Here is a 9,354-nt window from a genome sequence, read left to right on the forward strand (position 1 = left end):
GGTTGGTTACGTCTTCAAATATCATAATAGCAATCACTGGTTTGTCTGATTCAGACTCGATTATCTACAGATATAGCAGAGTAAGGCGTTAAACAAGAAACACAAAAAACACATAGTCGTGCTGTAGGGTTCAACTAAAAAAGCTTTAGATCAGCGCCACTTTGGGCTTTCTTCTCACACAAAGCACACGGTGTAACTAAAATACTCGTAAAGCTAGGGAAACGATGAGGTCGTCTAGTGGTTAAACATTTCTTCGCCACGCCCCAGATCCGTGTTCGAGTCTGTATATGTACGCCTTGATATTGCTGCAACATGCTAAATGTCGTGTTAGGTCCTAATTACTCACCCACCCAGTACGCATGGGAATGTTATCTATGTACAAACTGCATTACACTGCAACAACGGCATCAAGGATATCCTGGCACCTTTCAGTTTAGCGCGACACACCTTTCGTTACGAACGCAAGTCATACCCCTTCCAAGTCCATATTATGGTACTACTACTACTACTACTACTACTACTACTACTACTGTTACTAGTACTACTGTTACTACTACTAATGATGATGACGATAATAATGATGATGATAATAATAATAATAATAATAATAATAATAATAATAAACAAAAATGAACAATACCAATAACAACTATAGTAAATAACAAGAACAACAATAGTCATAACAACAACCATCATCTAGCTTTGCGAAAACGCGTTGCTGTGTGTGTCCTCTATATTCATCTGTACCATCAGTCCCAAGAGGATTAGTGAACTGAATCGTCCCCTTTTCACGTGTGACCAAGTGTAGGAACACATCACTCCGTGGTGAAATAGAAGTTATAAACCATGGTTCTGAATGAGAAAAGACATTAATCGTTTGAACCCTGATGAGTACCTTTGATGTATTCATTTTGGACTCCATAGACACCAAAAATGAGAAGAAGTCCTATTTCCAAAAGTTGACCAGATTTGGTGCAGATCTTTCTCAACGAGAGTCGTTAATCGGCCAAACCATAGACATTTTTTTCCATAATAGGCGTGGAAGACAAAATACATGACTTTATTTACCTACGTCACCACAGGATCGACCGCGGGTTATCAAACATACGTACACACCTCATTCAGTGTCGTATGGAACAACGTTTAAGGTATATGTGTAGTTGGGTATTATGTTTCCTAAATCCGCTCCCCATGAGCCGATATCACAGGTAACCCAGAGATTGTATAGCTGAAAAGATTGGTATTAACAATGACGTCAGGCACCCGGCTCCGTTTCACAAATTATCTTTAAACTGCATTATTTACAATACATCAATTAGATAACTTGAGTATAAGGAATTTCTTCAAATTCCATATAAACTGGCAGAAAGACAGTATGATGCTTTGCCAAGTATCATAATCAGTTTCGTCAGTCAAGTCATGGACATTTGCACAGAGAAAGAATGAAAGCATACCATCATCGTCAAGCATATCTATTTTCACATATTCATCAACATCAAGTTTATCAATCAGACATCAGAAGAAATGATTTCTGTCAGGCATAAAAAATTCCAAGTGCAAAATCATGTGACAATCATAGTCATAGCAATGTCTATTACAATGGTTACATTCTTTCGACACTTTTACTTTTGATCCGATTTTAATACAAAGTTGCAGGGATGTGGATAGAGATGCATTAGATTATTAAGAACATGCATTTGTAACCGTTTATGAACTTTATGGTACCGTGAAAGATCAGGTCTCTGTGCTACTCTCTCTCTCTCTCTCTCTCTCTCTCTCTCTCTCTCTCTCTCTCTCTCTCTCCAAATGTTTTGTTCATTCTCTGATAGACGTCTGATTACAAGAGCTCACCAAGCCGATTTAGTTGGGAATGAACCACTATCAGTATATTCTTTGATGCAGAGCCTTCCTACTAACTAGTCTACATTTATCAATGTAGCCATTCATCGACCACATACCCAAGTAAGACGAATCGGGAGTTACCTCTGTCGTAAGTTTCGTTAAACTACGTGAGTTTCGACTGTAGTAAGTCTGTTCAACTATATAAGGTTATCACTGGCCCTTTTCTGCTGAACCAGAAAATCCTCATATTCGTCTCCTGTCACAAGCACTGGGAACCTATATTTCACTGGACCCCACGCGGCGTGCTCGGCAAAGAAACAGGGCAACTTTATTTGTAACTAAATTGTCGGCCAAAACAAAGTTCGACTAACGCTTAGTCTCTGAAAAGATATAATCTGATAAAAACAAGGAACTCCATTTAAACTGAAAAGGAGCCTCAGTCAGATGGGAGATTCAGAGACGATGACCTGAACCTGTGGAAAATCTAGACTTGCTTCTTTAGGGATACAGCATTACAGAAAGGGCTGGGTGGAAGGGAAAACAATACGATTCAGAGACTGTGAGACAGACTTCACTCTGCTCATTACTGTGTGCCATGAAACGGCGCACCCCATTTTCCTCCAGACGTCATATGCACGTCACCTAGAGAAATGTACTCTCGGATATTATAATCTGCCGGGCAAAAGAAAGTATACACTTGAAACTGGATTTTACCCAAACTTTACTAACGTTATCAAAACGTACCAGACTGACCTGTTGTGAGATGCGCATTGATATGATGCATGTAATATCGACTTTGATATAACGATTCCTTGTTTGTTTCATGTTAGTCACCATCAAACATGGGGGTATACTTTCTTCTGCCCGGCAGTGTATAACATCTGCGTCTGCGAGATGATAGAAGAACCTATTCAAAGAAATGTTTGGAAGTGGTACGCAGGGAGAAGAGAGCTATCTTCACTAGGCAACAGATATCTTTCGATGGTGTCAGATGAAATAATAATAAGAGAAACATTTTCCTCCTGTAGAGACACGAGACGCTGATTGCGGTCCTGAGCAAACCTATCAAGCTTGTCGCTCATGCTCATTATCTGTCCCTGCAGCGAGGTGAGCTGTATAGCAAGGCCATTCTGTCTGTCTGAAATAATAATAATAATAATAATAATAATAATAATAATAATAAACAAAGAAACCCCAGTTTATTATGGTGTTATGTGTTCATTTGGTTTTTTTTCAGAAATAATAACAATTTTAAATGCAAAAATACATTTGGTCATAAAGTGCCTAAGAGGCACCTTTTCGACTTGAATTATACGTGTTAAGTTTCGGTTTACAACCACCCATCAATCGTATAATACAATATATATATAATACATGTATATAACCAAATAACATAATAGTTCTTTTAGTTTGAAAAATATGGTTTTTATAGTCTTCTGGGCCCAAATGCACTTAACAGTTGAAGATTATCATTGCAAGTACATAGCTATTTCCCTCCTTGGTGTCATGTGAGTGCACTGTCATGGGGTCTCCAGAAGCCGCCCCCCTCCTCCCCCTCTGCTGCCAGTCACAACAATGGCCTGACAGGAGGAGGTGATGGATTACCAGCTGTTATGAGTCTGTCTCACGCTAGGTAGACAGGGCGATCGTATATATAATACACTAACTTTAGATCTACTAGTGTACATTCGCTGTGTGAACTCACTGACACAGACGCGGGGGGTGACTGACTTCTTATTGATTTAAGTACTGTAGATATATAATGATCCACCGTGATCGAAGGCTATCAATCAGTGGCTTACCAGTTCGTATAGATCTGGGTAAACGGGGGAAGTACAGTGTGTTTTAGTACACAATAACAGCTTGAGTGAGTGAGGGAATGTTTTTACACCGGAATCTGCTATATTCTAGATAGATCCATATCCCGGCGGCATGTCAATATTCGAGTCTGGGCTAGGCAAACCAGTGGTTGACAGCATGAGCACCGATCAGCGCCGTCGGGTAGGTGTCATACAAACATCAAGGTCTCATTTAAATTATATGAACTTCGTTGGTTTTTTTCTCTTACAAGCACTACGAGGCACCTGGGGCCCATTCTGTGCTGCCCCCACCCTACCACACCACCCCACCCGCACTCCCACGAGGTACACTGTATGAGACCTATGAAAAAATGATAATTTAGGAATATGGACGATAAATTTCTTTATCATATAAAGGAAGGTTTCTCGGCAGGATATAGCCACTGGATAAAAACGGCATCCGGTAAACGGTACAAAGATGTAAGCATGAAAGATCAGGTAGATAATATCGGACAATACATGTCATTCGAAACCTTTAAAACCGTTTTCAATTTGAAAACCAACTTTTTAACCATCACGGGTGTTCTTCATACTGTTAAACAGTACTGTCGAAGCCAACGATTACCAAAATTTATCCTACAATTTCACTTTTAACCATTACATATATATCATCAGACCAACACCAAAAATGATAACAGTATTTCTATAAAATACGTATTTAAACAAATATGAGAGAAATAATTATTGTGCTAAATTGAAGTAACTTGGACACGATATTAAAGAACAAGACAGGAAGAGTTGTTGTTGTTTGTTTGTTGTTTAACGCCGCAGCTACATGACGGCGGTCTGTAAATAATCGAGTCTGGACCAGACAATCCAGTGATTGATACCAGGAGCATCGATCCGCGCAATTGGGATCGAGGATCAATTCTATCCCGTTTAGTTGCATGAACGTGACTAAACTTCAGTGGTTCCTGTATCATATTTTACATCATATATTGCCAACGAACTGTCTTCTAAATAAAATGGGATACGTAGACAGTGCAAGTTGTAGCTACTGTTCTAATGAAACAGATCATGTTATACATAGATTTTGGAATGTGACAAAGTGAGCTCCATCTGGCGAGACATGGGAATTTGGATATCACACAAAACAGAAAGCCCGGTAACAATATCAAAAGAAAACGTTCTTTTTTGGTTATTTATCGAAAAATATCTATCCTTTATTCATTATTTTGTCAAAACAAATCATATTCAACTTTAGAAATAATAACTCTCCATCAACATTCCAATGTATACAGAAGGAGCCCTGTTATAAGTTAACAGAGTATACTTCCGTCATTAATTGTAATAGTGATTATTCTAATAAGATTTGGTCAAGTTGTCATGCTATATTTCTTATATTTTCCTATGCAAAACCGGGTAAATGCTTTAGTAAAAAACAACAAATTACTTTAAAAAAAATTAGAGGATTTGTTTCTGCATATTTTTTATTTTAAGTTCATGAAAGTCTATTTCACTTTGCGAAAACGTGTTGTTTCTTTTTTGTTGTTGTTCTACGCCGCACTCAGCAATATATCAGCTGTATGACGGCGGTCTGTAAATAATCGAGTCTGGACTTCACAATCCAGTCATTGACATCATGATCGTTATCTCTGCGATTGGGATACGATGACATGCATCAACCAAGTCAGCGAGCCTGACCACCCTATCCCGTTAGTCGTCTCTTACGACAAGCATGGGTTGCTGAAGACCGATTCTAAGCCGGATCCTTGTGGGTGTGCGAAAACGTACAAAGTGAGACTGTTGTTGCAAGTGCTAAGGGATCTCTCCGAGCAGGCGTTGTACATATATTTTACTGCCGCTTTAACCAACAGTGTCAAAGGAAGCGCTTGGTGAATGGCCTTACGTTAAAGACAACATACTTCGTCGTAGACAATAATACTTCATCGACAGAACACTCTGTCATCTTTTTTAGTAAATGAAGCCCTAAATCGGCGATTCCCGAGTTAAGAAAATTATCCACTTTATCTACTATGAAAAGTATGACAGTCGAGACGCATGAGATGGAAATGTACATGTTACTATTGGCTACAAAGTCGATCTACCCCTGTGTCATCACTGTGGGGTGCGGGATGGGTGGTCGGAAGAAGTCAGAGGGGTTAAAAAAACAGCTCCAGGAGCAAGGTTGTTTGTAACAAAAACGTAATTTGAATTAAACTCTCATTTTTCTGTCAAACAGTGATAACACTTGTGTGTTTTTCATAATAAGAAACCACTTTGGCAACATTGCGTCCTATATATGACATGGCAATATGGTCCAGCAGTTCAGGCGGTTCACCAAAACATGACATGACTCTGGGGAGGGTCATCGTTTTGTCCTCTCGTTTCTACAGGGAATCATGATACTTGTTCTCAAATATCGAAAGTATTCTATCAAGATACAGGAACTCCTTTGAAGTATATCTTCTCCATGCTCTATGTTAGAGAGTTTTATACTAGGTCAGGCATTACAAAATCCCAATTAAGATGCCTTAAAGTCGGTTGCCTTGTGAACAACAGCGTGATACGATAGTCCAAGGGAGAGAACTCGGTCAACCGTTTGATATACATATGGACTTAGGTCCAGGAAGCGACCCTAATATCTTCAACGATGCAGTGAATGAGTGAATGTCTGAACATTGATTTACGTCGAAGAAGGCAAACTTACAGTTTCATGTTGACAAAGTAAGCGAGGCTTGAACTGGCAATCTGGGTGGTAGTGAAGGCAGCGAGAGCGCAAGATGATGACACGCAATATTGTCCATGTTGTTTTCAAAAGCTTCTATGCCACTATTGACCATGCTGAGTTTGGGCTGGCCATGTGTTACAAGGAGTGGGTGAGTGAGTTGGGTTTAACGTTTAACGCCGCTTTGAACAGTATTCCCATGTACATCACGGCGTGTCAGCTTATATGGGAGGAAAGCCCGAAAAGATGCAGGCATCACTTTGATGAAACTCAAATCGTGTTTTCAGAGGTTTTCGATGCACTAACGTACTGAAAATAATTTTGGATGACCCTCCCCATCCTTGTACATTTTCTCACGACTCTCCCTATTATATAATGGTGACCCGCCCCTGATAAATCCCAACTGAAGAAATTATGGAGTAAAGCTCACACAAAATACAAAATTTACGCCCTGTAAGCGTGTCGGGATCCGCTGATCGTTGGTTGGAGTCTCAGATTCATTATCGTGACGTCTGGGATCCATGTCGCATTGTGCTGTCCACACATATTAAGCTAGCCTTGCTCAAAGGCTGTACTGAAAGAAAAATCCACGGATGTGTAGTAATTCTATCCTCCTTATCGGCAAGTCTAGATATTTAGACAGTAAGCACTCAAGTCTCTTACAGGGACAACTTTTTCTTATTATTTACATAATCTAGAACTTGCCTTGGAGACTTGTGCAAGTCTAAGATTAAGCATACACGCTATGTTACGAAAATACTGATGAAAGTAGAGGTTAATTAATATCCAAATTCACTCATAACAAACCTGTTATCGTTGGTTCGTATCCCGGTTCGCACCGATTATGTTTCTGGGTTAGTCAGCACCATAGCCGTGCTCGTGGGTTTCACCAAAGTGTTAAACGTCTGTGACCTGCACCACATCGGGCATTCCTCCCCCTTTAAGCTGAGACGCCCTGATCCCTGGAATACTGTTAAAAGCGGCGTTGAACTCAACTCACTCACTCACATATCTTATCTGGCTTTTTCAAAGTCTTATTTATCCGTCAAGGTCGATGTCAAGGTCTCCATTACCCCATGATTCGTTCTCTATAATTGCCTGTTTACCCCACAACTCGTTTTACTTTACTCCAGAGTCCGGGTGGCACCAACTTGCCATTCGTCACCAACTTGTGTTATTCCGGGACAAGCTGAATAGCGACTCGTGGCCCTCATGGGGCCATTTTTGCGACTGGGTTCCGTCTAAGCGCAAATTGTCAACTCGTTGTGTAATGATTCATTTATATTCCCCTTTATATCATATATATTCCAGACGCTATTGAACACATCGGGACTTACAGCATGATTGAACACATTAAACTGTATTTTGGGTATATTTTGAAATGCATGACATATTAAAATAAAATAAATATTTCTGGGGAATCTTTGACTTAAGTACGCGCATTCTGATTGGTTTGTCATATGTTCATTCATCGATGGTGGAAGAGTCTTCTTGCAGGTTACGGAAAGGGGCGAGTGGTGACGAATGCTAACTTGCATGACACCCTCAAGAATGTTGATAAATATCCCCGTATCTGTGACCTAGACCTAGGTAGTAGACCACGGCAGCCTGGTTTCCTGACCCACTGACGTTCATGATTTAAGGGAGGCTGGGGTGATGTATTATGTATATCAATCTAATAGTTTGTCGTCACACAGGAAGAATGTCTTAGGTACACCCAAGTTACACATTCTGGTAGCCAACTTCAGTCGAGGTCAAGACGTTGATCATCTTCCCGAGGCAAGGGAGTTAATCGACTGTAAAAGTCCAGTTTCCGGAAACTCCCTTGCCTTGGGCAATTGGACGTTGTTTGAACGCATTTTGATACACGGATGCCAATCTTTCAATGTTTCAAAATATATTTGTTGTATTTTTTTCACGCAAGGAGTGATAGGATAGAATGGAAGATATGTGTGATGAAGGAGACGGGTGGTACTTCTTTAATTGTTTTACGCCACGTTTAGAAATATTCCAGCAATATCACGGCGGGGGGACACCAGAATTGGGCTTCATACATTGTACCCATTTGGGGAATCGAACTCGGGCCATCGGTGTGACGACCGAACACTTTAATCACCCGTGAAGATCCGGTTAGAATTGGTCTTTAGCAACCCATGCTTGTCATAAGAAGCGATTATGCTTGTCGTAAGAGGCGACTAACGCGATCGAGTGGTCAGGATCCCTGACTTGGTTCATGCATGTCATCGTATCCCAATTGCGTGGGTAGATGCTCATGATGTCAATCACTGAATTGTCTAGTCCAGACCCGATTATATACAGACTGCCGAAATATAGCTGGAATATTAGTGAGTGCTGCGTCAAACAACAAACAAACAAATGTTATCCAGGGGGGTTGTATATATATGCCTTGTCAATATCCCCTGCTTGCAAGCGCCTGAACTCGACCTTTTTGAATAACCTAGTCCGGAATGAATTGGCCACGAATGTCCCTCCCGCCTTTCATGACCTTGGGAGATCCAATGAACAAGCTTCCATTTTGTGTCCAGGTGGGCTTCAGGCCTAGTCAGTCGCTATGCAACAAGTATACCGTATTTCCTCTATTAGACGCCGGGCCTCAATTAGAAGCCGGGTCAATTGTTCAGTGCAAAAAATAGAAGCCGGGCCTCTAATAGACGCCGGGTCGATCAATTGATACAATTAATTATCCCTTTTTGGGACCTAAATTCGTGGTCATAGTGAAATGAGGGTATTAATAGAAGCCGGGCCTCCAATAGACGCCGGGCCTCTAATTGACGCCGGGTCAAAGGCTTGTCCGAAATAAATAGAAGCCCGGGCGTCTAATAGAGGAAATACGGTAGTCTATTCTTCACTTGCACAAGTGGACGAAGCGAACGCCCATCTGGTACAATATTCAAGAACCGCTTATATATATGTGTGTGTGTGTGTGTGTGTGTGTGTGTGTTTGTGCGTGTGCGTGTGTGTGCG

This window comes from Haliotis rufescens, unplaced genomic scaffold, assembly GCF_023055435.1.
Source record: "Haliotis rufescens isolate VD_foot unplaced genomic scaffold, xgHalRufe1.0.p SCAF_3, whole genome shotgun sequence".
Classification (NCBI taxonomy): Eukaryota; Metazoa; Mollusca; class Gastropoda; order Lepetellida; family Haliotidae; genus Haliotis; species Haliotis rufescens.